Genomic DNA, 6,000 nt, shown 5'->3' on the forward strand with positions numbered 1-6,000 from the left:
AGAGTCCTTATAAGAGGAAGGTAAGATTGTGAGAGTCAGGGCAAGATCTGAGGATGCTACACTACTGTCCTTAGGGAATGGGGAAGGGATCATGAGCCCAGGAAAATAGGTGGCCTCAAGAAGCTGGAAATGGGAAGGAAATGAATTTCCCCCTAGGGCCTCCAGAAGGAATGCAGCCCTGCCAGCAGCTTTATTTTAGCCCAGTAGGTCCCATTTTGGACTTCTGGCCTCCAGAACTGTAACATAATACACTTATGTTGTGAGAGCTCACTAAGTTTGTTGCAGCAACAAAAGAAAACCAACACAGGTCATTAACAACTTGGATTCTACTGCAAAACCAGCTTTCAGACCCCAGCTTGGCCACTCAATGTGTGGCCTTGAGGCCTACCAGCATGTGCCGAGGGCCCTGAATCACCAGCATATGTGTGTTAAGGCCAAGAACTCACTATGAGATTGCCTGTGCCCACTCAAGTCCAGGCTTTCTAGGCCCAAGGCAGTTGGAGCCTGATGAGGTCATTCTCACACATGTGCTTTGGCTGAGCTCCAGGATCTTTGAGGCCCTCAGCCACCTCATTGATGAGGGCCAATTGTCCTGATAATTCTGAGACTTGTATCTTTGCTGAGGGCCATGTTACATTTAGCTTGTCAGAGTCCATAAATAAACAGAGTCACATATGAAAAAAAATAGTCCTAGAGTTCCAATGTGGTACCATGGGTTAAGGGTCTGGCATTGTTTCTTTTTTCCTTTTTCTCTTTTGCGTTTTAGGGCCACACCTTCTGCATATGGAAGTTCCCAGGCTAGAGGTTGAATTGGAGCTACCGCTGCCAGCCTACATCACAGCCACAGCAGCTCAGGATCTGAGCCTCATCTGAGACCTACACCACAGCTCACAGCAACGCCAGATTCCTGACCCACTGAGCGAGGCCAGGGACTGAATCTGAATCCTCTTGGATACCAGTCAGAGCTGTTAATGCTGCATGACAAAGGGAACTCCCCTGGTGGTGTTTCTGTGGTGGCTGGGGTCCCTACTGAAGTGCGGGTTCTAGCCCCAGCGCTGCACAGTGGGTTAAGGATCTGGCATTGGTGCAGCTGTGGCGAAATTTGCAGCTGTGGCTTAGATTTGATTCCTTGCCTGGCAATGTCCATATGCTGCAGGTACAGCTGAAAAAGAAAAATAAACAATAAAAAATTTAAAAAAACAGTCCGTATAAAGCAGCTAGAGGATAAGTTGCAATCATCTATCATAGTTGAAATGTCATGTGGCCTCAATCTTACACCCCCTTTTCCATGTCACAGTATTTTTAAAAATCTAAGTGCAAAAAGCAACCTTGTGAGCCAGTAAAAGCATCTGCAACCCTCTAAGCTCAAAAAAAATCTCTCCCATCCATAAAAATCCAAAGTCCAGGGGCCCTCAAGATCTTTTAACATGTGGATTTTATTCCCCCACATTCCAGCCATTTATTTAATTTTTCAGTGTTCCCAGTGAATGCACCAAATGTTGGGAAGTGCTCAGGAAAACGCCTTTTTTCCCTTGTCCAAATTCAAACACAATCGAATAATAAGACAAAAGAATGAGGCAAACATAGACTACAACATCATCTCTGTGGCTGATAATCCTGACGTAGGAGGATGCGGTTTATATGCACTGTCAAGGGAAGAGTGAATGGAGGTAGTGAAGACATCCAGAAGTGCAATGATAATACATGTTCTTTTGCATGGAAAGAAGTATCAGCAGCTGGTAAGGTTTTCCCCATTGATGCAGATAAACCCTGACTTAGATTGAGATGATAAAGAAGGTTCAATTCAGGCAATAAGGTTTAATTGTTGTTCAGGTTGAGTGCAATAGTTATAACACACAGGTTATTTCAAAATCCACAAAGGCCCAACCCATGGACTGCCAGTTCCTCTGAAATCTACTTGTTGGACCCAATCCAAATATTCTCCGTGTGGCGGGAAAAAAGCTTTGCAATCCCAGTCAAGTGATTGATTTTTATTGATGCAAAAAGCATAAATGTAGGCATTACTATATAATTAACATGACTAACAGGGATATAACTCATAATGACATAGAAGTTCCCTGATAGAACTCATAATTAGCTAGAAGATCCCCAAGGAATCTGGAACCCTGTTAAAATGGAGCTGATAAGGGAGTGTGTTTACAGCTGATAAGTTTCCTGGGGTGGGGGGGGATTTGAATCTTATCCAATCAGGAAAATCAGCACGGCTCTTCTTTATCAGCTATGCATTTCAGGTCTTCTGATGTTATTATTTTTCATTGTCAGCTACAGCTTAAAGTTTATTTGTGGTTTGTTGACGCACCACCCCAGCCTTTGTGTTCTCTGGCGTGTCTGAGAGTAACTCACATTGCTCAGATTCGTGCATCTGTAACTCTTTGGTGCACATGAGCTCTGTGATGGGACAGAGTTCAGGACCAAAACCCCAGGAAGCTGCTTTTTGCCAACATAAATCAAGAATGTTGATGTGGAATGGCTTGGAGAGCTTAAGAGAAATTCATCACCACCACTGAAAAAGCTACGAAACATCTGTGTTCAACTGATGCTCAGCGAGAAGTTATGTCTCCATGAAGCCAGAAGAATTAAAAAGGGGATGCTGTACTATTTATTTATATTTTAAAAATATGAAGATATTGCTTTAGAGCTATAGAACCTGTAAAACGATGCAATCCTTTAGGCTTTACCTCTGTTCTCTTTTAAATGGTTGCACTATTTTAGATTTGACTGCTGTATTCATTCACTTCCTTTTTTTTTTTTTTTCAAGGAGGAATTTTGGTGATGCAGATTTCGTAGGAAAATTGTTGATTTTACTGCATTCAGGAATGATGAATTTTGATGATCATTTCTTGTGCCTGAAGCATTTCTTTGTTTCTTGGGAATCTTCCTTACAGAATATCTTCAGAACCCAATAGCATTTTAAGCAGCTATGCAAATGTAAGAATAGGGACCCAAACCATAAAGGTTGAAATGCCACTGTCTTTGAGCCCCACTCTGATAACTTGATTTTACTGCAAAGTGGTCATGGTTCTTGCAGTCACATAGTGCTCCCAGCTCTGGTTTGGTGGACCCTGATTTCCAACTGCTTCAAATAAGCACCCCTGCTCTGCTCTGCTGTCATCCTGCCCAGGTGTCCCTTAGTGTGCGGAAACCCTGCACTCATTTTTTGAATGTATAGATGTTTGTGTACCGAATTAGTCCTTCCAGCTACTTTCTATCTGCTGCTTTGTCTGTCTTGTCTCCTTTTTTGAATCCATCTGGAATGAAGCCAAGTCAACATTCTCCTGGAATTTACTTTCTCCATCACAGCAAAGAGGCAGGGGTGTACTTGTATACTGCGCCTGGGGCAGCATGACATCCTGGCAGGGTGGTGGCTGCCCCTTCCAGGGAAATAATTGTGGGTTGCCTCTCTAGGGGAAGGCTGGAGATGGCTAATTATGTAGCAATTTTGAAATAACTACTAAAGAGAGAGAGAGATAATGTGTAAAAGAATACTTTCGGTGGCTTCTAAGAAATGGCCATTATTGTTCTAGAATCGTGTCCTGCCTGAATCACCATTGTTCTAAAGATTGGTTAAATTGTCTGAATTGTGCAGTGTTGCTCTTAGTATAGTGCCCATGTTGCTCCATTAGAAATTATTCCTTCCCTCAAAGCATTCTGGAGAAGTTCTCTCAGCCTCAAGTCATTCTGGAATTTCAGTGACACAGACTTAGGGGAAAGGGGGAAGAAATGAGACCCAGATTGGGTGGCTTAGTCAAATTATGGGACTAGGCCCCAAGAAGGGCAGTCATCAGAATACAATATTAAGAGAGGCTGTGAATCAGACAATACCCTGTTCCTATTTTTGTGATGTGAAGTAGGGATTGGCAGTGGGGATTCTCACAGAAGGAGCACTAAACATTAGATTGGTGATGGCTTTGTGGATCCAGTAGCTAGGACTGCCATGAAAGATTCAGGTGAGGGATCTGGCAAAAGCCAAAGTGTCAGACCAGAGTCAGGCAGGTGGGTTCAGAACAAGATTTCAGACTCAGCAGAGAAGAAAACAGAGTATGGTGCCAGTGCATGAGACAGAAATCAAACTGACAAGGAGGATACAATAGAAGGCTAGAGTGAAGTTTAACCAGGAATGAGTGTGGGCTCCACAGCCCAGGCTGGGCAATAGGTCCTCAGTAGGATTTCTCAACTTCAGTTCTAGTGACATTTAGGATCAGATGATTATTTGTTGTGGGGCATTGCCCTGTGCATTGTGGAATGTTAGCAGTATCCCTCTCCTCTTTTCACTAGTTGCTGTTGATACCCCTGAGTAGTGACAACCACAAACATCTCCAGACATTGACAAATATGCCTGGGTATAAAATTGAGATGTTCCCATTATGGCTCAGCAGATTTAGAACTCAGCCAGTATCCATGAGGATATGGTTCAATCCCCAGTCTTCATCAGTGGATTAAGATCTGGCATTGCTGTGGCTATGGTGTAGGCCAGCAGCTACAGCTCCAATTTGGTCCCTAGCCTAGGAACTTCCATATTCCATAGGTGTGGCCATAAAAAAGGAAAAAAAAATTTACCCTAGTTGAAAACTACTAGTTGATAGCAAAAGACTAATTCCTGTCTACACTGACTGGTGGGACCCGTGTCTTGATCAGGATTGACTCAGGAATGGGATGCAAGTGAAGATTTGCATTAAGGATAGCAGGCCAGCTGAACTAGGGCCTGACAAATCTATCCTAAGGCCCCCAGTACTGAAAACATTCATAACAAGACAACCAAGTGCTGGAGGGCAAAGAGCTTTAATTTTGCTTGGGGTTAAGAAGAGGTGTGAGAAGGAAGATGAAGAAGCCAGAGAAAAGTTAGGTACGGAAGCTGAGCCAAGCCAAGAGGTTCAGGGAGAGGCCCTCCCTGCTTATGGGCTTATCTGGAACAAAACCCATCAGCCTTGCCATCTGGTGTGCTTTGGGATAGAAATCCTGCACGTAACTGAGCACTGAGCAAAGGCTCAGATAGATGTTTAGTGATGAAGTCCATGCTTGCCACTCAGCCTTACTGACCCAATCTCTTCTGGTTGACTGTCTGGTTCCAGTGAAGAAGACTTTGCAGGGTGCTACAACTTCACTTGGAGAAGAACATCCAAGGCCCTGGATGTTTTTCTTTCTTTTCTGGTTTTTTTTTTTTTTTTTGTCCATAACGTTTTATTTATTTTTAATTTTTTGGAACATAGTTGACTTACAAAGTTGTATTAATTGCAGGTGTACAGCAAAGAAAATCAGTTATACATTTTTATATATATATCCATTCCTTTTCAGCTTCTTTTTCATATAGGTTATTACTCAGTACTGAATAAATTTTTCTGTGATTTACAGTAGATCTTTGTTATCTACCTATTTTATATATAGTAATGTGTATATTGATCTCAATCCCCTAATTTATCCCTCCCTCTTCCATAAGTTTCCCCTTTGGTAAACATAAATTTGGTTTTGAAATCTTTGAGTCTGTTTCTGTTTTGTAAGCTCTATTGTGTCATTTTTATTAGATTCCACATATTAGTGATCTCATGATATTTGTCTTTATCTGACTTCACTTAGTATGATGATTTCTAGGTCCATCCATGTTGCTACAAATGGCATTATTTCATATATTTTAGGGCTGAGTAGTATTCCATTAGATATCTGTACCACATCTTCTTTATACAATCCTCTGTTGACAGACATTTAGGTTGCTTCCATGGATTGGCTATTGTAAGTAGTGCTGCAATGAATATTGGGGTGCATATATCCTTTCAAATTACATTTTTTTTCCTGGATAGAGGCCCAGAACTGTGATTGTTGGATCATGTGGTAGTTCTATATTTACTTTTTTAAGGAATCTCCATACTATTCTCCATAGTTGTTGCACCAATTTACATTCCTACCAACAGTGAAGGAGGGTTCCCTTTTTTGAACACCCTCTCCAGCATTTATTGTTTGTAGAATTTTTGATAATGGCTATTATGT

This window comes from Sus scrofa, chromosome 1 (assembly GCF_000003025.6).
Source record: "Sus scrofa isolate TJ Tabasco breed Duroc chromosome 1, Sscrofa11.1, whole genome shotgun sequence".
Classification (NCBI taxonomy): Eukaryota; Metazoa; Chordata; class Mammalia; order Artiodactyla; family Suidae; genus Sus; species Sus scrofa.